This window comes from Lissotriton vulgaris, chromosome 3_1, assembly GCF_964263255.1.
Source record: "Lissotriton vulgaris chromosome 3_1, aLisVul1.2, whole genome shotgun sequence".
Taxonomy (NCBI): domain Eukaryota; kingdom Metazoa; phylum Chordata; class Amphibia; order Caudata; family Salamandridae; genus Lissotriton; species Lissotriton vulgaris.
The window spans coordinates 235,761,667-235,788,784 of record NC_141689.1 but is presented as its reverse complement, the minus strand read 5'-3'; positions in this window follow the sequence as shown (position 1 = coordinate 235,788,784).

The following is a 27,118-nucleotide window of genomic DNA, read 5'->3' as shown; positions in this document are numbered from 1 at the left end:
CCCGGGAAGCAACAGCCGGGTAGTGTTGGGACGCCATTATCGGGTCAGGCGTGAGGGGAGTGCAGAGCGCCCTGGGACATTGCGGACTGACCGCGGGAAGATCCAGAGATTGCGGAGCTGTTGCAGGCCGGAGCATCAGAACCGGGTGCCAAGAGCAGGGCCCCGGTCAGAGCCTTCCCCTTCCCCCACGGACTCGACGACAGAGGTGAGGAGTGGGCTGGGTGTGTGCATCGAGACGCGGAGCCCCCAGTGGAGCTCCAGGTTGCCCTGAGTAGACCGGCAGTCTGAGACATTTTACACCGGGGTGGCCGTGGGTCCAAGACATCGCCTGATACCCATTGAAAAGGACGGAGGAGTCACCTGGGAACAGCGACTGAGTGGCGCTGGGCTCTCCCTGAGTAACCGGAAGCCGGGGGCTCGAACGAGTGTGTAGCGTACAACACAACAAGTTAGCTGACTCACCGAGGACAGGCCTGCAAAGCGGAGGCTCTCGGAGGTGCATGCCAGAGGCACGAGCCTGATCAAGGAACGGATTGGCTGGGGGCTGCTAGAGCTCACACGCGAGCTGCGGACCAGTGCGGAAGATGGCCGGGCAGAAGGGCGGCAAAGGATGCAGTCGCACACTCACGGAAATGCTCAATAAACCACCCAGCAAAGGAGACAAGGCCTCAACGCAGTCAGGAGGCGCATGCGGATCTCATGGGGGGAGCAGCGGAGAGCCTCTGGTCACCAGATCCTTTTTAGAATCCCTGTTCGGGACTTTGAGGGACGACTTTCAGGAGTTGAAAAAGGAGGTAGCCGGTGAAGTACGGGAACTGCGCAGGGAGGTGGATGGACTCGGGGAGAGGGTGGAAGCAGTTGAGAGCTCCACACAAAGGCAGGACGATGAGATTACGCACTTGCAGCAGGAGGTACTCCGCCTCAGGGACCAACACATAGACCTTCAACTACACAATGAAGATCTGGAAAACAGGGCGAGACGGAACAACATAAGGGTCCGGGGAGTACCGTCCACAGAGGAGACCTCCGGCATAGTGGCCTATCTGCAAGAACTGTTCCGCACTGTCCTTGGCGAGCCTGCAGATTTCCCTATCAGGATTGATAGAGCTCACAGAGTAGGCCCGCAGCGTCGGACGAATGGACCTCCACCGGATGTGCTGGCTTTCCTTCCTGACTTCCCGCTAAAAGAGCGGATTATGTACGAGGCGAGGAAGAAACAATCGATAGCATTTAGAGGTCACCAAGTGGCGCTATATCAGGATCTAGCTGCGACTACGCTCCAGAAGCGCAGGGCGTTCAAGATTGCAACAGACTTCCTACGACAACACGACACGCCCTACTCTTGGGGGCACCCTTTCCGCCTCATTTTCCGATGGAATGGAGAGTCGCACCAGTTACGGTCTCTTCAAGATGTTTGCGAAGTCCTAGGGATCACAGCAGAGGAAGAGGAGTCGTCCACACCACAAAGGAGGAGGAATTCGACTGATGGTGGCTGGCGGAGAGTCTCGAGACGCAGGACACAGAGGGCCGCACAGAGACCGGACTCGCCGACGGTCAGATCTGGAATGTCGGACGCAATTCGTACAGCAGCCGAGACCTCGGTGGTCGAGGGAGAAGTGGCGCTGACCGCATAATAGGACTCCGGGGGGAGAGTGACAATGCATTACTGATGGAGCTGGCTTGGAGAGGGGGTGGGCGTGGGGAAGCGAGGGCGGGGTGCTGGTGGCAGGTCGCCCACGAAGGTAAATCACCACAGACCTGTCCGTAAGGGGCAGGCCTGGGACTATTTGGACTATCAACGGTTGAGGAGGATGGGTTGGAAGGTTCAAGTTGGGGAAAGGGGGAAGGGAAGGTGGGGGTCGGGGAGTTGGGGTTCGGGGGCCTTGGGATCCGGGAGGGGGGAGTTCGGGGAAGCTCAGTCCGGTGTCTCTGTTATGTTCGCTCAGCTTAGCCAGACCTCACGGGCCGATCCACAGAAGGAATTGGCATTTGCCGCTTTTGCCTGTCTAGTACTGGAAGGTTACATTAATCTGGCATGGCAGGCTTGAAAGTAGTGACTTTGAATGTGAAAGGCCTAAACAACCCCACGAAACGAAGGGCGGTTCTCTCCTTGTTAGAGGCCTCGCAGGCAGACATTTGTCTGCTACAAGAAACGCACTTGCTGGTGGGTGACTGTCATAGACTGCGGTCCCGTGCCTTCCCCACTCAGTTCTTTTCCTCCCACACCACTAAAACGGCAGGAGTTGCTATATTGGTATCTAAATCCTTTAGGGGTGAGGTGCTACACAAATTAGCTGAACAAAAAGGGAGACTACTGGCGTACAGGTTTAAGTTGGGGCTTACGCAATTCACGGTGGGGTCGGTTTACTGCCCAAACGAGCGTCAGGAACACTTCCTCCACACCGCGTTGATAGATGTCACAGCATCCCCTGATCGGCATCTCATCCTGGGGGGGGGACCTGAACATGGTGTTTGATTCCTCACTAGACAGATCGGCACAGCGCTTTCCACAGACTGGGGAACTATCGATCTCCATGAAAACACATTTAGCTGAACTCGACTTGCACGATCTTTGGAGAGGGTTTCACCCCACAGATAGGGACTACTCTTATTTCTCACACGCGCACAAAACATATGCACGGCTGGACTATCTGCTGGTCTCTGGCCCGGTTCGGGACTTGGCCACTGCCTCTGAGGTCGGGGTCATCTCCCTATCAGACCACGCACCGGTCTCGGGTACCTTCCTGCCCCCATCGACCCCGGTTCAGCGCGGAGTCTGGCGTCTACGGGACGCCCTTCTACACAAAAAACCTGTGGTACAGCGTATCACTGAGGCTGTGGCGGAATTTCAACTGCACAACGCTAACACCGACACCACATTGGCGACTCAATGGGGGGCGCTTAAATCGGTTTTACGGGGAGAATTTATATCAATATCGGCAACCGAAAATAAGGAAAGGAAAGTTAAACAGGAAGAACTCACGCACAAGGTCAGGGACTTGGAGCAGGTGCATCGGCGTACGGGGGCTCCTAGAATTTGGAAACAACTAAAAGCGGCGAGGAAGCTCCTGTCGTCTCTGGACCTGGACAGAGCTGAATATGCGGCCCTCCGTCTGAAACACGCTTTTTACACGGGGGGATCGCTGTGGCCGGTTATTAGCAGCTAAGCTCAGAATTGCACACCAATGCCGTCGAGTCAAAGAACTTGCGGTGCCAGGCGGGCGCGTAGTCACGGAAGACGCAGACATAGCTGAAGCTTTTCGACAGTTCTACTCGGAGCTCTATGCGGAGGACGGCGCAACGACTGGGGACCCGGATGAATATCTGGACTCAGTGACTCTCCCGTCCCTAACCCAAATACAGACTGAATACCTGGACCGAGAGATTAGGATAGAAGAGGTCATCACGGCAATCGCTAGGCTAAAACTAGGGAAGGCTCCGGGACCGGATGGATACACCACCCTTTTCTATAGGACGTTTTGCACTACCCTAGCTCCAATATTGACCAAACTGTTTAACTCTTTTGGCTGCCCTGGTGCTATTCCACCGGATCTCCTGCATGCCACGGTATCGGTCATACCAAAACCGGGGAAGGACAGGGCTCAGTGCGGCTCGTACAGACCGATCTCCCTGCTAAACGTTGACCTTAAAATCTACACAGGGATCCTGGTGGCGAGGCTGGCGCAATATCTCCCCGGACTGATTGAATCAGACCAGTCCGGCTTTGTACCCGGTAAGCAAACGGTAGATAATACCAAGCGGTTGGTGCACGTATTGGAGAAGGCTTCCCGGATCCCTGGGGAAAGGATGCTCCTCTCGGTTGACGCCGAAAAAGCGTTTGACCGGGTGCATTGGCCGTATCTTGAGCGGGTGATGGCTCGAATGGGTGGAGGGGAGAAATTTAGGTGCATGGTCTTTAATTGTTATAAGTTCCCGTCAGCGGCAGTGCGCGTCAATGGCTGTGGATCGAGGCGCTTTAATATTGAACGCGGCACGAGACAGGGGTGCCCGCTATCTCCTTTACTCTTTGCTCTCTATATGGAGCCCTTTGCCCAGAGAGTGAGACGAAATGCAGATGCTACGGGTGTGCGGATGGGGGGTTATACCCACACGGTCAGTTTGTATGCAGATGATGTCATTTTTGCGCTAGAGGATCCGCAGAGGGCTTTGCCCTCGTGTATGGAAGAGCTTGGGGCTTTCGCGAGAACGGCCGGGTTCAAGATGAATATGGGGAAATCCACGGCGTTGGATATCTCCCTGACACCTGGGACGAGACGAGATTTGCAGAGGCGTTACCCACTGAGGTGGTCGCGGGACCATGTGCCTTATCTAGGTATCCTGCTGGCTCCCACGCTGTCGGCGATGGTAGTGGTTAATTATGAGACGTTAGGCAAGAAAGTGAAAGAGGAACTGGGGAGATGGAACAAGGGGACGATATCGTGGCTAGGCAGGATAGCGGCGCTGAAGATGACTGTGCTACCACAGATCCTATATCTCTTCCGGGCACTTCCGCTGCAGCCCCCTAAAGGCTGGATGCGAATGATGCAGACGGCTCTATCCCAATTTGTCTGGCAAGGCCGAATGCCCCGGATGAAGAGATCATTGACGACCCTGGCGCCGGAGGCGGGTGGGCTGGGTATCCCTGACCTTCACAAATATTTCCAGGCGTCGCAGCTGAGGTACTTGGTGGAGTGGAGCAGATGGGAGTCGGACAAGCACTGGCTCTTCCAAGATCAGGCGGTGGCGGCCGTCCATTGCAGGAAATACCTTTCCTGCGCAGACAACACAGACCCCCGAACCTTTACGCCTCATTTGTCACTAGGGTCCCGCTGAGGGTGTGGGACGCCACTTGCGAACGGTTCGAGCTTACCTCGTTCCCCTCTCCGTTCACTCCTATTGTGGACAACCCAGACTTCGCGTCAGGGACGGAACCAGGCGCCTTTGCGCACTGGCGAGTGAAAGGCTGCAGAGCGCTTTTTCATGTGTACGGGGAGGACGGGATCCTCCCCTTCGAGAGCCTTAAAGAGAGTTACCAGCTGGTCGAGACGGATAGGATGCGATATTGGCAAGTCAGACATTGGGCGCTACAACCACAGGTGCGAGACGCGGCGGACAGAAACCTGCTCCCCTATGAGCGATGGTTGGCGACGCGCACTTCGGATGCGAAACTCATATCGGATCTTTATAAAATGCTACAGCCTCCGACCACACACATCTATAACCCTGGTAGGGAGAGATGGAACAGGGAACTGGGGAGAACACTTAGCCACAAGGAATGGTAGCAGATCTCATACCGAGCGCGACATTCTGCATATCATGTGGGGCTCACAGAAACCTTCACCAAGGTTTCGACATACTGGTACCGCACTCCCAAACGCTTGCACGAAATGAACAGGCACATAGACACTACATGCTGGCGCGCTTGTGGACACACTGGGACTCTGACGCATATCTTATGGGAATGCCCACTGCTACAAGACTATTGGAGGGAGGTGCTCGATGAAATTGATAAATGTTTTGACATTGAATTACCCCGTTTCCCGGCCTACACCCTACTGGGCCTACCTAATGCCTTAATGTTTCCGTTGAAATCCCGGAGAGGGAGACACATAGCCATCGCCTTGGGCTCCGCTGTGCAGAACATCCTTATACACTGGCGCACATCCACTGTTCCCTCGATCACGGGCTGGTTACACAGGCTGTGGCATGTACTGGGCATGGAGAAAATTTCGCTTACACTGGCTGGGGAGGTCGACCAATTCACAGAGCTGTGGCAGCCATTCCATACTTTATTAGCTACTGAATTCAGGGAGCTTACGTGCCCCAGATATCTGAGACTCCTTAGGCTTACACCACCGATCACCTGAATGGCCAGTAGGGAGTGGGAGTGTTGGGGACGCATGTTGGGTACACTACGGGAGTGGGCTTGTGAGTTTCTGAGAACTTCTTTGCGCAGCACCGGACTGAGAGTTGGGGGAGGGGGAAGGGGATGGGCATGGGGGGTTGTTGGGGTAGTTTGTTACATTAACTCTGAAGTACAGAGGGATTGTTATCTGCTTTCTGGTCGACATTCGACTGCATTGCTCGAGGATGCCACCCATATCGGCTCTCGCCAGGCTCGAACTGTAGCACCTCGAAGGTGGCGGTGAGCTCTAGAGACTGCATCAGCTTTTATTTTGCATGCTGGGAACTGTCTATTATTGCCTGGTCTTTTTCTTGTTTTACATTGCTATGCCGCTGTACTTCCTTAATAAAGATATTTAAACCTAAAATGTCGTGCGACTGGATATGAAGCATTGCTGGTGCTAATGGCCCTTATGTGCTGGAGAATCCGCTTGTGAACCTGCAATTTGGTACTACCAACATATCGCAGGCGACAGGGACACTCCAGCACATAGATTGCAAACTCGGTCTTACATGTGAGTTGCTTGGTGATTTTAAAAGGGATCTCAGAGAAAGGGGTAATCACTTCAGTCTTATTGACTCCATGTCTACAAGCTTTGCAACTTGAGCATTTTCGAAAGCCTCTGCTGGCATCAAGCCAGTTGACAGGGGTGATGATCTAGACTTCACCAAAGCATCACTCATTGAGCGAGCTTTCCTAAAGGTAATCTATGGTTTCATTGGCATACTCACCCCAATAGTTGGATCAATGCGGATGAGGCTCCAATGTTTGTTAACAATTTTTCTCAGCGCCCCATGTCGTTTGTTGAAAGACCAGATTAATCTGGTTGGCTGCTGAGGCGCACCTTGAATCTTGTTCTTATCCTTTTTGTGAGTAAGCACCTCCTGTCTAGTTAATGCATTGGCTTTACAAATTGCAATTTTGATGTCTTTTTCTTTATAGCCTCTAGCCAGGTATCTGATCTGACTGGCTTGCTGAGCAGCAGCGCACTTCTGCTCTGTGCTACAAATACGCCTAATTCGCAACATTTCCCCATAGGGAATGCTGCGTATGAGGTGTGGTGGGTGGTGGCTTGTGGCGTGCAACAAAGTGTTGCCCGCCGTGGGTTTTCTGTACAGCTTGTGTGAACGTGGTCATCTACAATCATGATTTCTACGTCTAGAAAATATGCTGCAGTGCGGCTGATATTTGCAGTAAAAGACAAATTGTAAGCATTGATGTTAATACTTGCTACAAATGACTCAGCCTCTTCCAAGGAACCACGCCAAATTAAAAATATATCATCGATCTATCGAAACCACTGTAGAATGTTATTGTTGCAAATGTCACGGTAGTCACCATGGAGGACCATGTGAAGACAGGCATAACTGGGAGAAAAGCAGGCCCCCATGGCAACCCCCCTGACATGTTGGAAATATTGCCTATTAAACATAAAGAAGTTGTTGTTCAAACAGTGGTTGATCATGGCAAGTAACATCTTATTATGATTGGACATAACAGCCGGTCTAAAGTCAAGGAAATACTGAATCGCTCTTAGACCGTCCTGATGGTGGATGCTGGTATATAGTGATGTAACGTCCAGCGTTATTAACCAGCACTCAGGGTCCCAGCTTATGTTGCTTATCTTTCTCAGGAAGTCTCCAGAGTCTTGAATATAGGAGGGTAATTCACTCACAAAGTCTTGTAAAAACGAATCAATATAGATTGTAGTATTTTCCAATAACCATCCACAAGCATAGATGATGGGCCTGCCGGGAGGCGTTATGTCATTTTTATGGATCTTTGGTATGAGATAAAAAAAACTGGCAAAATGGGATGCTCATTTTTAGGTCTCGCTCGAGACCTATTGCTGTGGAGTTGGCTCTCAAGGGAGACAGACCTGGGCACGCGCGTCGATTTCACATCGTGGACGCGCATGCCCAGCCTCCCGGAGCCGTGCACATCTCTCGCTCCACATTTACAGCCTCTCACAATCACGCGCGCACACACAGCCACACTCGCACACATACACCCACGCAGGCACAATGCATCAGGACGCACTTACACAGACACACAGCCCCACATATACACACGCACAGCTAACAGACACATAGTCACACATATACATACTCACACATATACATACACACACACAGCTACAGACACGCACACACACGTGCACAAACCCCCTTCCTCCCCCCCAGCCGGCTCCCCCACTACAACTAAGCCCCACTTACCGCATCGGCGCTACTCCGGACTTCAGCCGCCACCGCGGGGCTCTCCCTCGGGCATGGGAGCCCCGCGTCACCACTGCTCCTCTCCTGGCCAGCCACTCCAATGGGCGCAGGCTTCCAGCAGGAAACGGAAGTCCCGCCCCACGGCATTTTTCGTCACGCGCACGTCTTGTTAAAATACGTTTCATACTCCTACGTGGTAGTGCGTGTGTGAGCATCCGAGTGCTACCCTTGGCTAATTGTTCACTGTAGTAATGGTGTATCCGGGAAAGGAGTAAAATTGAGGCTGGTTTCAAATGCAAAACTGTCTAGATTAATAATTCAACTCAAGTGGTGAGATACCATGTACCTGCGAGAGCCACAGGAGCCCCGACCGTCAACGTGTGTGCGGTTATAGGAGCATCGCCGACAGGAGAGCCAGTGTCCTTTCGGTAATTCCAGGACTTCACTCTGAAGTATTTACTACGAACAAGTGTGATTAAAGTGTAGACATTCATGGTTCTTTCTCTTTTAGCACGATCTTGTGTAATTGCATGGATGTTGGCTTTTGGTCTGAATACTTTAATGCTGAAATATGTATGCATTTAAACACTTCCTTTTGATCGATTACGTATCTTTGTTTTTTAAAGGACGGTGTCGCGTGCCGAGTTGTGGATACACACGCCCAGGGGAGAAACAGAGATAACTATCCTAGTTCTCCATGTTCAATGCCTTTAACTGCTGATTTTAAGTTCTTTGTTGTGATTGTTTGTCATGTGGGTTGACAGTAGAACTGCCACCATGTAAAGATTGTTTTTTTTTAATATATATATTTTTCTTCCCAAAAATGTATACATCAGCATCACTATTTTGGAGAGTTGTCTCCCCTTGGTGTAACAAATCTCGAGGGGCCTCCCTGCAAAGCATATGAAGGGGCACCCCTCTGGGCTCAATTAGGAGCTCTGCAGCCAGAGTGCTGTGCTGAGGGCCCCCCCGGTGCTTGATGGCCCTCCCGCACCGTGGGAGGGGGGGGGGGGCGGAGGGGCTTGTGTTACGCCTCAGGTTGTCTCGTTTATCATGGTGTGTCATCTACAAAGAGAACGTTTTGCTGGAAAGGATGATAGTGTACTACCATATCCTTCGATTTTGTATTGCCACCTAAAATGGAGATTGTGTTATTTGTAGGTTACTGTCTGTTTACTTAACTTAAAAACGATAAACTTGTAAAACAAAGTGCCACCTGAAACCATTTGACCTAAACAACTAGTTCTGGGTGGAACTGTTAGTTGATTAGATGTCTGTAAGGGGATGTTGCTTTCAACTGGATTGTGACTCGTGTGATGGACCAGCAGTGGCAAAGACAGTCTAATTTACTTTTGTGTGGTGCAAGCAGACACTAATTTTTATACACATTGACCTGTACTACCTTGAAATATGCACACCAATTTGGCCCCTTGAAACGCCTCAAGTGGAACATAAGTCTTATAAATGTAATGATTTTTACCTAAAGGTGTGGCAGTTGTTTGTTGGCCTGTTGACATCTATATAACAAGCTGGAAAGAGGAGGTGTGTAAATGTGGATGGGGTGAAATTTGGTAATAGTACACTGTTAGATACCAGGGAGAGCTAGCTACCTATGGCTGTAAATCAAGCAGGCACGCACAGTGGGATTGGGGCGCACAAAAAAGAAAGAAGGAATTTATTGGACTTGTAGAGCTTATGGTTACCTAACCAAGGGTTTCCCAGCACTATGTCATGGTGTAGGTAAAACTTGTGGCCACTCACACTGCGCCCTCACACTACTTTAGGCCACACACACTGTGCCCTCACACTACATTAGACCACACACACACTGCACCCTCACACTACTTTAGGGCACTCACACTTCGCACTCACACTTCGCACTTACACACTGCGCACTCACACTACTTTAGGCCACACACACTGTGCCCTCACACTACTTTAGGCCACACATACTGCACCCTCACACACCGCCCTCACACTACTTTAGGCCACACACACTGCGCCCTCACACTACTTTCGGCCTCACACACTGCCCTCACTCTACTTTAGGCCACACACACTGCGCCCTCACACACTGCTCTCACACTACTTTATGCCACACACACTGCCCTCACACTACTTTGAGCCACACACACTGCGCCCTCACACACTGCCCTCACACTACTTTAGGCCAAACACACTGCGCCCTCACACTTCGCACTCACACTTCGCACTCACACACTGCGCACTCAACTACTTTAGGCCACACACACTGCGCCCTCACACTACTTTAGGCCACACATACTGCACCCTCACACACTGCCCTCACACTACTTTAGGCCACACACACTGCGCCCTCACACTACTTTCGGCCTCACACACTGCCCTCACTCTACTTTAGGCCACACACACTGCGCCCTCACACACTGCCCTCACACTACTCTATGCCACACACACTGCGCCCTCACACACTGCCCTCACACTACTTTGAGCCACACACACTGCGCCCTCACACACTGCCCTCACACTACTTTAGGCCACACACACTGCGCCCTCACAGTTCGCACTCACACTTCGCACTCACACACTGCGCACTCACACACTGCGCACTCAACTACTTTAGGCCACACACACTGCGCCCTCACACTACTTTAGGCCACACATACTGCACCCTCACACACTGCCCTCACACTTCCCAAAAATGTATACATCAACATCACTATTTTGGAGAGTTGTCTCCACTTGGTGTAACAAATCTCGAGGGGGCCTCCCTGCAAAGCATATGAAGGGGCACCCCTCTGGGCTCAATTAGGAGCTATGCAGCCAGAGTGCTGTGCTGAGGGCACCCCCGGAGCTTGATGGCCCTCCCGCACCGCGGGAGGGGGGGCGGAGGGGCTTGTGTTACGCCTCAGGTTGTCTCGTTTATCATGGTGTGTCATCTACAAAGAGAACGTTTTGCTGGAAAGGATGCTAAAATGGCGATTGTGTTATTTGTATGTTACTGTCTGTTTAGTTAACTTAAAAACGATAAACTTGTAAAACAAAGTACCACCTGAAACCATTTGACCTAAACAACTAGTTCTGGGTGGAACTGTTACACTGTTAGTTGATTAGATGTCTGTAAGGGTATGTTGCTTTCAACTGGATTGTGACTCGTGTGATGGACCAGCAGTGGCAAAGACAGTCTAATTTACTTTTGTGTGGTGCAAGCAGACACTAATTTTTATACACATTGACCTGTACTACCTCGAAATATGCACACCAATTTGGCCCCTTGAAACGCCTCAAGTGGAACATAAGTCTTATAAATGTAATGATTTTTACCTAAAGGTGTGGCAGTTGTTTGTTGTCCTGTTGACATCTATATAACAAGCTGGAAAGAGGAGGTGTGTAAATGTGGATGGGGTGAAATTTGGTAATAGTACACTGTTAGATACCAGGGAGAGCTAGCTACCTATGGCTGTAAATCAAGCAGGCACGCACAGTGGGATTGGGGCGCACAAAAAAGAAAGAAGGAATGTATTTATCGGACTTGTAGAGCTTATGGTTACCTAACCAAGGGTTTCCCAGCACTATGTCATGGTGTAGGTAAAACTTGTGGCCACTCACACTGCACCCTCACACTACTTTAGGCCACACACACTCCGCCCTCACACTACTTTAGGCCACACACACACTGCGCCCTCACACACTGCCCTCACACTACTTTAGGCCACACACACTGCGCCCTCACACTTCGCACTCACACTTCGCACTCACACACTGCGCACTCACACTACTTTAGGCCACACATACTGCACCCTCACACACTGCCCTCACACTACTTTAGGCCACACACACTGCGCCCTCACACTACTTTAGGCCTCACACACTGCCCTCACACTACTTTGGGCCACACACACTGTGCCCTCACACTACTTTAGGCCACACACACTGCGCCCTCACACACTACTCTCACACTACTTTAGGCCACACACACTGCGCCCTCACACTACTTTAGGCCACACATACTGCACCCTCACACACTGCCCTCACACTACTTTAGGCCACACTCACTGCGCCCTCACACTACTTTAGGCCTCACACACTGCCCTCACACTACTTTGGGCGGCACACACTGTGCCCTCACACACTACTCTCACACTACTTTAGGCCACACACACTGCGGCCTCACACACTGCCCTCACACTACTTTAGGCCACACACACTGCACCCTCACACACTGCCCTCACACTACTTTAGGCCACACACACTGCGCCCTCACACACTGCGCTCTCACACACAGCACACTCACACTACTTTAGGCCACACACACTGCACCCTCACACTACTTTAGGCCACACACACTGCACCCTCACACTACTTTAGGCCACACACACACTGCGCCCTCACACACTGTGCCCTCACACTAGTTTAGGCCACACACACTGCGCACTCACACACTGCGCTCTCACACACTGCACAATCACACTACTTTAGGCCAGACACACTGTGCCCTCACAGTACTTTAGGACACACACACTGCACCCTCACACACTGCCCTCACACTACTTTAGGCCACACACACTGCGTCCTGACACACTGCCCTCACACTATTTTAGGCCACACACACTGCGCACTCACACACTGCGCACTCACACTACTTTAGGCCAGACACACTGAGCCCTCACACTACTTTAGTCCACACACACTGTGCCCTCACACTACTTTAGGCCACACACACTGCCCCCTCACACACTGCCCTCACACTACTTTAGGCCTCACACACTGCGCTCTCACACACTGCCCACTCACACTACTTTAGGCCAGACACACTGAGCCCTCACACTACTTTAGGCCAGACACACTGAGCCCTCACACTACTTTAGGCCAGACACACTGCACCCTCACACTACTTTAGGCAACACACACTGCACCCTCACACTACTTTAGGCCACACACACTGCACCCTCACACTACTTTAGGCCACACACACTGCGCCCTCACACTACTTTAGGCCACACACACTGCGCCCTCACACTACTTTAGGCCACACACACTGCCCTCACACTACTTTAGGCCACACACACTGTGCTCTGACACACTGCCCTAACACTACTTTAGGTCACACACACTGCGCACTCACACACTGCGCTCTCACACAATGCACACTCACACTACTTTAGGCCACACACACTGCACCCTCACACTACTTTAGGCCAAACACACTGCACCCTCACACTACATTAGGCCACACATACTGCGCCCTCTCACTACTTTAGGACACACACACTGCGCCCTCACACTTCGCACTCACACTTCGCACTCACACACTGCGCACTCACACTACTTTAGGCCACACATACTGCACCCTCACACACTGCCCTCACACTACTTTAGGCCACACACACTGCGCCCTCACACTACTTTAGGCCTCACACACTGCCCTCACACTACTTTGGGCTACACACACTGTGCCCTCACACTACTTTAGGCCACACACACTGCGCCCTCACACACTACTCTCACACTACTTTAGGCCACACATACTGCACCCTCACACACTGCCCTCACACTACTTTAGGCCACACTCACTGCGCCCTCACACTACTTTAGGCCTCACACACTGCCCTCACACTACTTTGGGCGGCACACACTGTGCCCTCACACACTACTCTCACACTACTTTAGGCCACACACACTGCGGCCTCACACACTGCCCTCACACTACTTTAGGCCACACACACTGCACCCTCACACACTGCCCTCACACTACTTTAGGCCACACACACTGCGCCCTCACACACTGCGCTCTCACACACAGCACACTCACACTACTTTAGGCCACACACACTGCACCCTCACACTACTTTAGGCCACACACACTGCACCCTCACACTACTTTAGGCCACACACACACTGCGCCCTCACACACTGTGCCCTCACACTAGTTTAGGCCACACACACTGCGCACTCACACACTGCGCTCTCACACACTGCACAATCACACTACTTTAGGCCAGACACACTGTGCCCTCACAGTACTTTAGGACACACACACTGCACCCTCACACACTGCCCTCACACTACTTTAGGCCACACACACTGCGTCCTGACACACTGCCCTCACACTATTTTAGGCCACACACACTGCGCACTCACACACTGCGCACTCACACTACTTTAGGCCAGACACACTGAGCCCTCACACTACTTTAGTCCACACACACTGTGCCCTCACACTACTTTAGGCCACACACAATGCCCTCACACTACTTTAGGCCACAGACACTGCGCCCTCACACTACTTTAGGCCTCACACACTGCGCTCTCACACACTGCCCACTCACACTACTTTAGGCCAGACACACTGAGCCCTCACACTACTTTAGGCCAGACACACTGAGCCCTCACACTACTTTAGGCCAGACACACTGCACCCTCACACTACTTTAGGCAACACACACTGCACCCTCACACTACTTTAGGCCACACACACTGCACCCTCACACTACTTTAGGCCACACACACTGCGCCCTCACACTACTTTAGGCCACACACACTGCGCCCTCACACTACTTTAGGCCACACACACTGCCCTCACACTACTTTAGGCCACACACACTGTGCTCTGACACACTGCCCTAACACTACTTTAGGTCACACACACTGCGCACTCACACACTGCGCTCTCACACAATGCACACTCACACTACTTTAGGCCACACACACTGCACCCTCACACTACTTTAGGCCAAACACACTGCACCCTCACACTACATTAGGCCACACATACTGCGCCCTCTCACTACTTTAGGACACACACACTGCGCCCTCACACTTCGCACTCACACTTCGCACTCACACACTGCGCACTCACACTACTTTAGGCCACACATACTGCACCCTCACACACTGACCTCACACTACTTTAGGCCACACACACTGCGCCCTCACACTACTTTAGGCCTCACACACTGCCCTCACACTACTTTGGGCCACACACACTGTGCCCTCACACTACTTTAGGCCACACACACTGCGCCCTCACACACTACTCTCACACTACTTTAGGCCACACACACTGCGCCCTCACACTACTTTAGGCCACACATACTGCACCCTCACACTACTTTAGGCCACACTCACTGCGCCCTCACACTACTTTAGGCCTCACACACTGCCCTCACACTACTTTGGGCGCCACACACTGTGCCCTCACACACTACTCTCACACTACTTTAGGCCACACACACTGCGGCCTCACACACTGCCCTCACACTACTTTAGGCCACACACACTGCACCCTCACACACTGCCCTCACACTACTTTAGGCCACACACACTGCGCCCTCACACACTGCGCTCTCACACACAGCACACTCACACTACTTTAGGCCACACACACTGCACCCTCACACTACTTTAGGCCACACACACTGCACCCTCACACTACTTTAGGCCACACACACACTGCGCCCTCACACACTGTGCCCTCACACTAGTTTAGGCCACACACACTGCGCACTCACACACTGCGCTCTCACACACTGCACAATCACACTACTTTAGGCCAGACACACTGTGCCCTCACAGTACTTTAGGACACACACACTGCACCCTCACACACTGCCCTCACACTACTTTAGGCCACACGCACTGCGTCCTGACACACTGCCCTCACACTATTTTAGGCCACACACACTGCGCACTCACACACTGCGCACTCACACTACTTTAGGCCAGACACACTGAGCCCTCACACTACTTTAGTCCACACACACTGTGCCCTCACACTACTTTAGGCCACACACACTGCCCCCTCACACACTGCCCTCACACTACTTTAGGCCACAGACACTGCGCCCTCACACTACTTTAGGCCTCACACACTGCGCTCTCACACACTGCCCACTCACACTACTTTAGGCCAGACACACTGAGCCCTCACACTACTTTAGGCCAGACACACTGAGCCCTCACACTACTTTAGGCCAGACACACTGCACCCTCACACTACTTTAGGCAACACACACTGCACCCTCACACTACTTTAGGCCACACACACTGCACCCTCACACTACTTTAGGCCACACACACTGCGCCCTCACACTACTTTAGGCCACACACACTGCGCCCTCACACTACTTTAGGCCACACACACTGCCCTCACACTACTTTAGGCCACACACACTGTGCTCTGACACACTGCCCTAACACTACTTTAGGTCACACACACTGCGCACTCACACACTGCGCTCTCACACAATGCACACTCACACTACTTTAGGCCACACACACTGCACCCTCACACTACTTTAGGCCAAACACACTGCACCCTCACACTACATTAGGCCACACATACTGCACCCTCTCACTACTTTAGGACACACACTGCACCCTCAACCTATTTTAGGCCACATACTCTGCACCCTCACACGCACTGCACCCTCACACACTCTGCACTCTCACACACTCTGCACACTCACACACAATTATGTGCTACATAATTGCACTGCGCTCAATGTAACATACACTCCAAATACTACTCTGTGCCACCTAATTACATGCCACATAATTACCCTGCACTCAATGCAACATAAACTCCAAATACCACTCAATGCCACATAATTACACACCACATAATTACACTGAACTCCATACAACATGCGTTCCAAATACCACTCAGTGCCACATAATTACACTCCACATAATTACACTGCACTCAATGCAACATACACTCCAAATACCACTCAGTGTCACATAATTACACTGCACTCAGTGCAACATACACTCCAAATACCACTCAGTGCCACATAATTACACTGCACTCAATGCAACATACACTCCAAATACCACTCAGTGCCACATAATTACACGCCACATAATTACACTGCACTCAGTGCAACATACACTCCAAAAACCACTCAGTGCCACATAATTACACGCACAGAAGTACACTCTACTGAATGCAACACACACTCCACACAATACCACTCAGTGCCACATAATGTTATGCTACATAGTTACAATGCACTCAATGCAACATACACTCCAAATAATACAACTCAGTGCCACATAATTACAACCCACATAATTACACTCTACTGAATACAACATACACTCCACACAATACCACTCAGTGCCACATAATTATATGCTACATAATTACACTGCGCTCAATGCAACATACACTCCAAATACCACTCAGTGCCACATAGTTACACGCCACATAATTACACTGCACTCAATGCAACGTACACTCCAAATACCACTCAGTGCCACATAGTAACATGCCACATAATTACACTCTATCTATCGCATCACCACAGCATCACTCAGCCAAATGCATCATTTCTTCCTCGGTATTTAACCAACTGGGGATTTTTGTCTGCAAATCAATTATGTATCTAGACTTCAGTCTGCAAAGTCTAGACACTCTGTCCCCTCCTCTCACATGTATTGGAACACAATCGATGGCAAAGAATTGTAAAAGGTTTCTATCACTTTTATGTTTTATAGCAAAGTGGCGGGCCACCGGTTATTTTAAATCCTTTTTAGTTATTGCTCGGATGTGTTCTAAAATTCTAAGCTTAACATTGTTTATCGTGCTCCCCACATACATAAGTCCACAAGGGCATTTTAGGCAGTAGACCGCATGGGTGGTATGACAGCTTAAGAATTTAGTTATCATTCTTCCTTTCCTTTCTTCAGCCCCTTTACATTATAGGATAACACAATTTTGCTAAAGGCACAGGCTTTACATTTCCCACAAGGGAAAAAAAACTCTAATTTCTTTTAAAGTGCATTTCTTTGGTGGAATTGTGTCCAGATGACTATGTGCTAGGCTGTCTCGTAAAAGAGTGTGCTTTCCTAAATGTAATCATTGGAAATGATGGAATGTCCGGGCCGATGACTGGATCTGTTTTTAAAACATGCCCGTTTTTCTTCAAGATAGTTCTTAGATCAGACACATTCTCAGAAAAGGTTGTTATCATACGGAATTGCCCTTCATTGACCTTCTTCTCTTTCTTTTGTTTAACTTTCAAGAGTTCCTCTATAGACATTTGTTTGACTTTCGTCAGAGTGGATTCTAACAAGTTACTGTCATAACCTCTCACCAGAAAGCGACTCAAGCTTTCACTAGCCGCTACTTCAAAATCACATTGTTTGGAGCAGTTCTGTTTTAACTGTAGAAATTCCCCGTAGGGTATACTGTTCTTAAGCTTCTCTGGATGACTACTCGAAGCGTGTATCGTGCTATTGCCCGCTGTTGGCTTCCTGTAAAGGGACGTTGTTAATTCCCCTTCCTTTATTTCCACTTTCAGGTCGAGATAGTTTACTGCCACTAAATTAATCTCGCCTGAAAAGTGTAGATTGCAATCATTAGGTCTCGCTCACGAGACCTTTTGTCACGTACATGCCTCTCAAGGGAGACAGACCGGGGCACGCGCGGCGATTCTGGTCTTGTGGACGCGCACGTCCACACTCACGGAAGCACGCGCACGCATACACACACACGCAGGCACACACACCCCCCTCCTCCCCCTTACCTCAGCACATCTCTTGTATTTTTGGGATTCTATTAGAAAATGGCCTTTCTTGTCAAAATGCAGACCACTTGAAAGCACTGGCAGACGTCTTTCTTTATGCTCGTTAACGGGGCTCTGAATGCCCTGCACCGGAGCTCCACAGGACAGACCGACAGCTCCACGCTTCTAGCACAGGCGATGAGCAGCCCTGCAGCTTTGCATTACCCAGGGCTGTGCAGGGCTATGTCGCAGCAGCTGTTGGGCACTGACAACAATTTAGGAACATGGAACCTTGAGATATGCTTAAAAGGAAGGAGGCAGGTCAAGGTCAGCAAAGGCAACAGCAGGGGGCACCAAAGGGTAGACCCGTGTATATAAGGGCGGGCGGACCCACCCACCCCTGTGCACGCTCACTGTTTGGAAGGCCTCTGCAAGCAGCAGGCCCGTTACGCCCTATAAACCCGCTCTAAGGCACTATCACCAGCTCCGTAACCTACGCCCCCATTACGCACATTGGGGTGCAGCCTGCGTCGGTTTATCTGGTGCATGCGGTGTCCAGAGCTTGCGCCTCCTCACCCAGCAGCGGCGGCGGAACGCGCTGGCAGGGGGTTCCTCTCGGCAACAGCCAATGTTGTGTCCGTATGCGCGCGCGCTACCCTCGTACTGTGTCCGGTCTGCACGCGACCCTATCTTCTTTTCTCTGTTTACCTGTTCCTCAAGCGACCGCGCGGCCTGAGCGCACGCAGGACACACGCGGCCCCGCCCATTGGCTGAAGTGGGCTAGGTCTGCTGCGGATTTAGCACGTGGAATGGTCGAACGTGCTCTCACTTTAAGACAGACGACCAATCCAAGGATTGTTAAGTGTGTGCTGGAATAGAAGGCGGGTTAAAGACCAGACAAGACAAACAACACAGTACCCAGCGGCCAATGGCAAGTGAGCTTCTGCAGAACTCCCTGTGCAGAGCCCTCGACAACAGCAGCCGTATGGCCCGTTCCTCCCGCCCTCGACGCCTTGATGTGTCCTGTGTTGTGTCTGTACTCGTGCACACATAAACAGTTCATCTGCCCATGTTAAGCGCCCCCCACCTTGTGTCTCACCTAAATGACCCGGGGCTTTTCAATCTGTGGGACTCGCTCACTTTATCCCCAATGCTACTCTGAAGGTATTTAGCCCTGTACACCCCCACCCATGACCCGGACTCTAGGTTTCCGGAGAATTTCAGGCAACGTTTTAAATCCAAGGAATGGAGAGAACGCTCAGAAGGAGACTGAGGGTTGATGAAGAAAGTTCTGACAATGACGGGCTCATTCAGGTGGAAATCCGAAGGAACTTTGGGAATGAATTTTGGATTTGTCCGTAAAGTAACAGTGTCTTTAGAGAATTGAAGAAATGAAGGTTGTATTGTGAATGCTTGGATGCCAATTACTTGCCTTGATGACGTAAGCGCAAGTAGAAGAGCTACCTTCCACATAAGGAATTTTAAGTCCGCTGAATGGATGGGCTCATAAGGAGGTAGGAGGAGCTGAGATAAAACCAGATTCAGGCTCCAAGGCGGCGGCGGACGACGTATGGGCGGATACATTCGAAAGAGGCCTCTGAAGGACTGTCGTATGATCCGAGAAGAATACAGAGAGGTGGTGCCATCAGGCCGAAAACGGGAAATCGCTGCCAGAAAGACTTTAAGAGTGGAATGAGAAAGTCCTGACTTCGCTAGAGATAAGAAGAAAGGCAGGATTTGCTCCGGCTTGGCGTGCATTGGATCAAGGGCTTCCTTGTGACACCAGACACAAAAACGCTTCCATTTCAATTGATAGGTTTTGATGGTGAAAGGAGCACGTGCATGAGCCAGCACCTTCCTGCACTCCGGAGTGATATTCAGACCTGCAAACTCATTGTGTTCAAGTTCCAAGCATGCAGTTGGAGATAAGCTGGATCCAGATGGCAAATCCGCCCTTTGTTCATGGTGAGCAGGTGAGGCAAAGGGCGAAGAGGTATCGGATCGCACTGAGACAACAGTAGGAGGTCCGAGAACCACGGGCGACGTGGCCACCTGGGTGCAATCAGAATGACGTGGCATGGTTGGAGCTTCATCCTGTGCAGGAGGCGCGGAACGAGAGGGAGCGGAGGAAAAGCGTAGACTAATTCGCTCGACCAATTGATCAAAAACGCATTCCCGCTCGACTCTCTGTGGGGATGCCGACTTGCAAAGCGTAGGCATTTGCGGTTGGTTGGAGTCGCAAACAGATCCATCTGTGGATGTCCCCAATGGCGAAAGATGTACTCCAGAGTGGGTTGGTGGAGTTCTCACTCGTGATTGTCCGCCAGAGATCTGCTGAGACAGTCGGCAAGAGTGTTGGAAACGCCCGGCACGTGAACTGCGGTCAGGTGAACCTGGTGTTGAATCGCCCAATTCCAGATTTCTTGCGCCTGTTTGCAGAAGAGGCCTGGTACCTCCCTGTTTGTTGAGGTAGTGCATGCTGGTGTTGTCTGTCCGCACCAGCAGTGATTGGCCTTGTATCAGAAACCGGAAAGACTTCAGGGCAAGGAAGATGGCCAAGAGTTTTAGATGATTTATATGCTATCTGCGTTGAGCTGTCGTCCACTTGCCCTTGACTGACATGTCTTCGAGGTGTGCCCCCAACCCTCTAAGGAAGCATCCGTCGTGAGGATGAGTGAAGGAGGTGTTTCCTGGAAGGACAGACCCGCGGCGATATTTGGAAGATGAGCCCACCATTCCAAAGCGGATTGAATGCGGGGGTCAGGAAGAGTTTGTCGTTGTACGACCCTGAAACTTGTTTCCATTGTTTGTCCACCTCCTCCTGTATGACTCATGTGATGTTGTGAATGTATCCAGGACCCTAATTAATTATCCCTGATTCATGCCCTCATGCGGTTATGATAAATCATGTCCCAGTGAAGTCATACGAATCTTACAGATATTCAGCAATAAGCCCACGCAGCCCAAATACGGCGAGGCTACTTCCTTAGATTCCTAGAGAGCACAACAAGTTCTTTCGACACACCAAACCTTCAGTAACCTGGGGATTCCCCTTGACTTTGTTTTGATTTGTCATTGTACTCCTGCGAGCACTAAAGGAACAGTCAGTTCTTAGTGACATCTTTATTGACGTCTTATGTCCAACCTTACGTCAAACACGGCACCTTCCAGGTATAAATATACCAACACTTGCCTTAAGCAAACACACGGCGGTGTGGAGCAGAGCGGCTATCTACTTATCCGAAGCCCAGCTGAAGCGAGAGCCGAAGGAAGCTGCCCCTCCCTTTGACACGCTGGAGAAGCTGCCTTTTCTCACGCAAGGAAATCCAGCTCCGGTGTTTCATGCCACCCTTGCGGGTTGCTGGGATATCGAGTCCTGAGAAACGAGATACAAGACCTCCTTCATTCTCTAACCAAGGTACGGAGCTGACTCAAACCTTAGAGAGAATTTTTGATTCAGATTCTTGGCAATAACCCAACTTAACTTAAAACTGCTACTTACTTACTCCTACCCACGTATTAGGCTTAGGTCAGGTACACCGGGGTAGGAGTATCTTAGAAGCACCAGTTGAGTTTGTTTAGTCAATGTTTTTATGTATGTAAATATTTTATACCTTTTAAAGTAATATATGACTAAGAAACCATATCAATGCTTTTACAGTATTATTTTATAACACTCCTTTTACTGTACGCTCTTTACTTTATGATAAGTACTGCAATTATAGCAATTCACTTCTCTTGCACGAGAAAGAAGACTGTTCAATAAAATAACACCTTTTTATTGAAAACGCACGTCTCTCTATTTCTCTGCATTCTGGTGGAACTAAGCATGCACCGATGACTGAATTAAATAGCTGTCTATTGTTTTCACACGACTTATTCTGGGGGAGCAAAGTTTTCATGTTATATGGTTGTCAGAAGCTAATCCCTTCTTGTCTGAATCGATGAAGTTAACCACTCCCTGTTCATTCGAGAAAGTTTCTAGTGACCTCTGGGCTAGCTGGCACACACAATTAAGTCTAACATAGTCAGAGACCTAGAGACCTCAGTCCTACGTCTACACTGCTGTTTATGTTATTCCAATGCGCAGAGCCTATTTGGAATATAGGAACCACACGACGTGGCGCCCAACGTTTGATAAGGCGATAATCTAACGCAATATACTAGAGTAACTCAGTCGTGCTTTTCACGCAGACCCCTTTTTCCCGTAAAAACTCCAATAGAGGTCTGGAGTGGGTGAAAGGTTAATATCCGCCGAAACTTAGTAGAATGAGAATCCTATGTATTAGTTTACGGTATAGTCAATGTTGAAGGATACAGTGTTCTAAAATATTGTGCACCTAATCTTTGTTCTGCAAGAAAAACTCTAACTAAAACAATGTCAAACAACGGCGACAACAACGAAGCGGATATAAATGCTAATCAACCGGGGGCAGACCTTACAGGGTCTACCGAAGACGATCATGATGCAATAATCATCCCGGCCAATATAAGAAAAACCATAACTATAAAACTTATAAAAAATGGAGTATCATCAAGAGTTGGTACAGTAGTATTTGTGGTAGAGGCACATGAATTTCGGCAGACAGAGGTATTCTATACCTGGATAGACTTTCCAGCGGCAAATGCTGCAACACATGAGTTCCCCTATTATAAAATAGCGGAACCTCCAGAGGAATACTCTCCTTTCGAGGAACTTGAAATTCCACTAACATTTTAAGAGCACCTGCTCTTATTTAATGGCGCCCTAAAACATCAAAATCACATCACCAGGCTCGGTCCACTAGGAAGACCAGGAGCCACGTGGCCGGTTCTAGCCAGCTACACACCACACCCAGACATTGACGGAATGTCAGACGAAGATCTTTTGGTTCAACTAAAACAATTAAATTAAAATACATAGACAATTGGTCCAGTATGTCATGCGGACTTCAATAATCCAACCTGCAATTAAACTTCCACAAAACACCTCTTATCAGGGGAACACAAATAAGATTACACCACAGAATATACAATCATGTCTTGGAAAAACACCAGTAAAAAGGGAACAAATTCCTTTTTGGTTAGCTCAAAAGATCACCCAGATAGAGGCAGTATTTCCTGATACTACCCCTCACGAAAAACACAGAATTCTGACTATCTGTCTCCCAATGGGGGTCGCACCACATGTGAAGGATTGTGAAACTTGGGGCCCGGTCTTTGCTTCTATCTACACAAAAACACATGGTGTTCCGTCAATGGCGGTTATACCAGATGTACTAAGACAGATTCAAAACGAATACGGTCCAGAACTTGCTTTAACTCTGGGTATGAAATTACTGAAAGACTTTAAGTAGGTCTCGGCTATATTATTAGCCAACATAAAAGGAGAAGCAGCATGTGTGGCAATCCGCCAGAAATTGAAGGAGACGGATATAACAGACCAACCTTTTGAGCTTGCTAAAATAATTGAAAAATCCTATGAAGAATTAGGCAGAGATAGTTTGGGTGGTAAACCAGTAAAACCCCAACTAATTGAAAATCCCTTTATTAAAAACAATCTGAATTCTCAAAAGAAGAAGTGGGAGGGTAATAAACAAACCACTCCCAGAGAAAAACAATTTCAGTCCAGAGGAAGGTCTCCCCAACGGAGAAAAATGTCTCCAGTTGGAGGGGACAAATTTCCCCAAAGGGAGCCCTCTGAAAAAAGATATAATCTTAGAGATAGGGATAAAATAAGAAAACCTGACAGATAAAGATATTGATACACGTCCCTCTCGATCTTTTCAGACTTCCTCACAGAAATCGGAAAGAAGAGGACGGTCAGAACACAAGGAAGAGCACGTCAAGTCCAAACACAAAGAACCTGCTCATCAAAGTAAAAAATCACAATTTCCCAGAAAGAAGGTAGCAAGTATTAAAATTAAACATGCTGAGAATCCTGAGGACACAACTGAAAAACTCAGAGTGGGCCCAGACAATGCTAGACAGCGCAGCAGAAGTGACCATAGCTCGCAAGATCCTGATAAATCTTCTGGAGACAGTGGACACTAATGAATACATTCAGGTGGAAACTGCAGACACATGAGTTAGCGTGCCCCATAAACTATATGAAATAACATTACATATAGAGGGAGATAAAACTAGGAAAATTAAAGGTCTCTTTTGGGAGAAACTTTCTAAAGGCTATGACATCCTGTTGGCTGAGAAAGACTGGCCACCAGAGTTTGTCAGGGAGTGCCCTCATGGCAAAGAAATGATTATGCCGGCCTTCTCAAATCATATCCCAATTCATAAAAAATACACATTTGCAAGAAAATGGGCGGTGGCCCAAGCCCCTGCCTTATATAAAAATCATGTAGGATGGGATGAGAATTCTCTTCACCACAAAATTCAATTAAAAAAATCAACCTACTGCGCAAAGGCAGTACCCAGTTAAACAATAAGCTAAAAAACAGGTCAGGGAGATCTTAGATCAACTTGAATATCAGGGGGTGATTGAAACATGCACCTCACAAATGAACAATCCTTTGTTTCCTGTCTCCAAGCCAGACAATTCATATCAACTGGTTTTGGACTACAGACACCTAAACTCATGCTGTAAAACTATTGCAGTCCAAAACTCACACAGTGCAGCACTAATGAATAATATCATCCGCAAAAAATATAAAACAACATTAGATATCTCTAATGGATTCTTCTGTCAAAACATTGCACCCAACAGCAGGTATTTGACCGCTTTCTCAATAATGGGGTCGCAAAAACAATTTTGCAAACTCCAACAGGGATTCAAGAATAGCCCAGGATTATTCTCAGCAAGGGTAACAGAATTACTACAAATGTATGATGATGAGGCATTATCCTATGTCGATGACATCTATCTTACAGACCATGACTTGGAGACTCATTTAAAGAGAGTGAACACCATAATACTTGGGTTCGCATCCGAAGGTTACAAATTCAACTTCAAAAAGTCAAGAATAGCCCATCTAACTGTCCTATTTTTAGGATATGAATTATCAAGCGAAGGCAAAAGCCTAGTAGACAATTTCTTAGAGAAATGTGCAGTACTCCAAGCACCTAAAACGCTGAAGAATTTACAATCAATACTAGGTTTCCTGAATTTCGGAAGAACATACATTCTAAATTATGCAGAGAGGGTTAAACCTCTACGAATTAATAAAACCTGACTTCAAACCTAATAATTGGACTCAAGAACACACAGAAATTTTGAGATCATTACAAACAGACATGTTAATTAAAACAAAACTGCAAACACGCGCGAACGAACGCAATCTGGTAATCCGAGTCATCCCAGGAAGATGCGGATTCACATACCTGACCTCTAATGAGGGAGAAATGGTACCTATAGCTCACAAATCACATTTGTACACAGAAGCTGAAATGAAATTCAGTTCTACAGAAAAAATTCTGACAGCGGTTCAAACTGCTGTAGCAAGAGAAAGAGCCCTCGCACAAGGTAAACGTATAATAATAGTTACACCTGTACCTGCTTTAGAAGCAGTAACAAGAGCAAGCATCCCAAATGCTAAGGCACTACATCCAAGATGGATACAGTGGGTTAATTCTCTTGCTGCACCAGACGTAATATACGAATTTGATCCTAATTTAAAAACACAAGAGTTTCTCCAATATGAATATGGATGTCCTCTGCTGACCGAAATCCTGCCTCTGGAACATTACGGCTGTATAATATATACAGATGGATCAGCAACCCCCGCAGTTGGGGGTAAACAGGCATACAGTGCTGCATGCGTGATTGTTAAAGGTTGTTGGCACAAAGGGAAATTTAGACCATTGGTCACCAAAACCCAATCTCTAGGAGATTGTACAGCTCAGCGAGCTGAACTACTGGCTTTTAAGATGGCGCTTGAAAATACCGATCACGAGTTCCCCGCACTAATAGTGTGCGATTCGTATTACTGCGTTCAGTCTTACAATGAATACTTACAGAACTGGGTTCAAAATAGTTTCAAAGATTCAAAAGGGGGCACAATTAAGCATAAGACGCTTTGGGAACAAGTAGTACTTTTACAGAAAGAACTACAAAAGACTCACGTGATACATACACTAAGTCATCAACGTGATGGCGTTCACGTTGCAGGGAACTCATTGGCTGATGAAGCAGCGAAAGCAGCTGTACAAACGGCTTCCGTAGCTGCTATCACCCGGTCAAAAACAGACAGCGATATAATGCTAGCCTTTCAGTGCTTCAGTAAAAGATGATAAAAAGACACTCCCGAAAGGCTTTCCAGTAAAGTACTCGTACATAATTGATGCGAATAATGTTCCTTTTGCTCGAATCCCTGGAGTAGGGGATAGGGCAATTCCAAACATGGAACACAGATTAGGACTGATTCTAGCGGCACACGAAGGACTCGCTTCTGCAAATGCTGGTGTTTCCGCCACACTATCATTATTAAAACAGAGATACTGGTGGCTACGCATGAGAAAACAAACTAGGAATTATGTTCTAGAATGTGAAATATGCCAAAGAATGAAAGTAT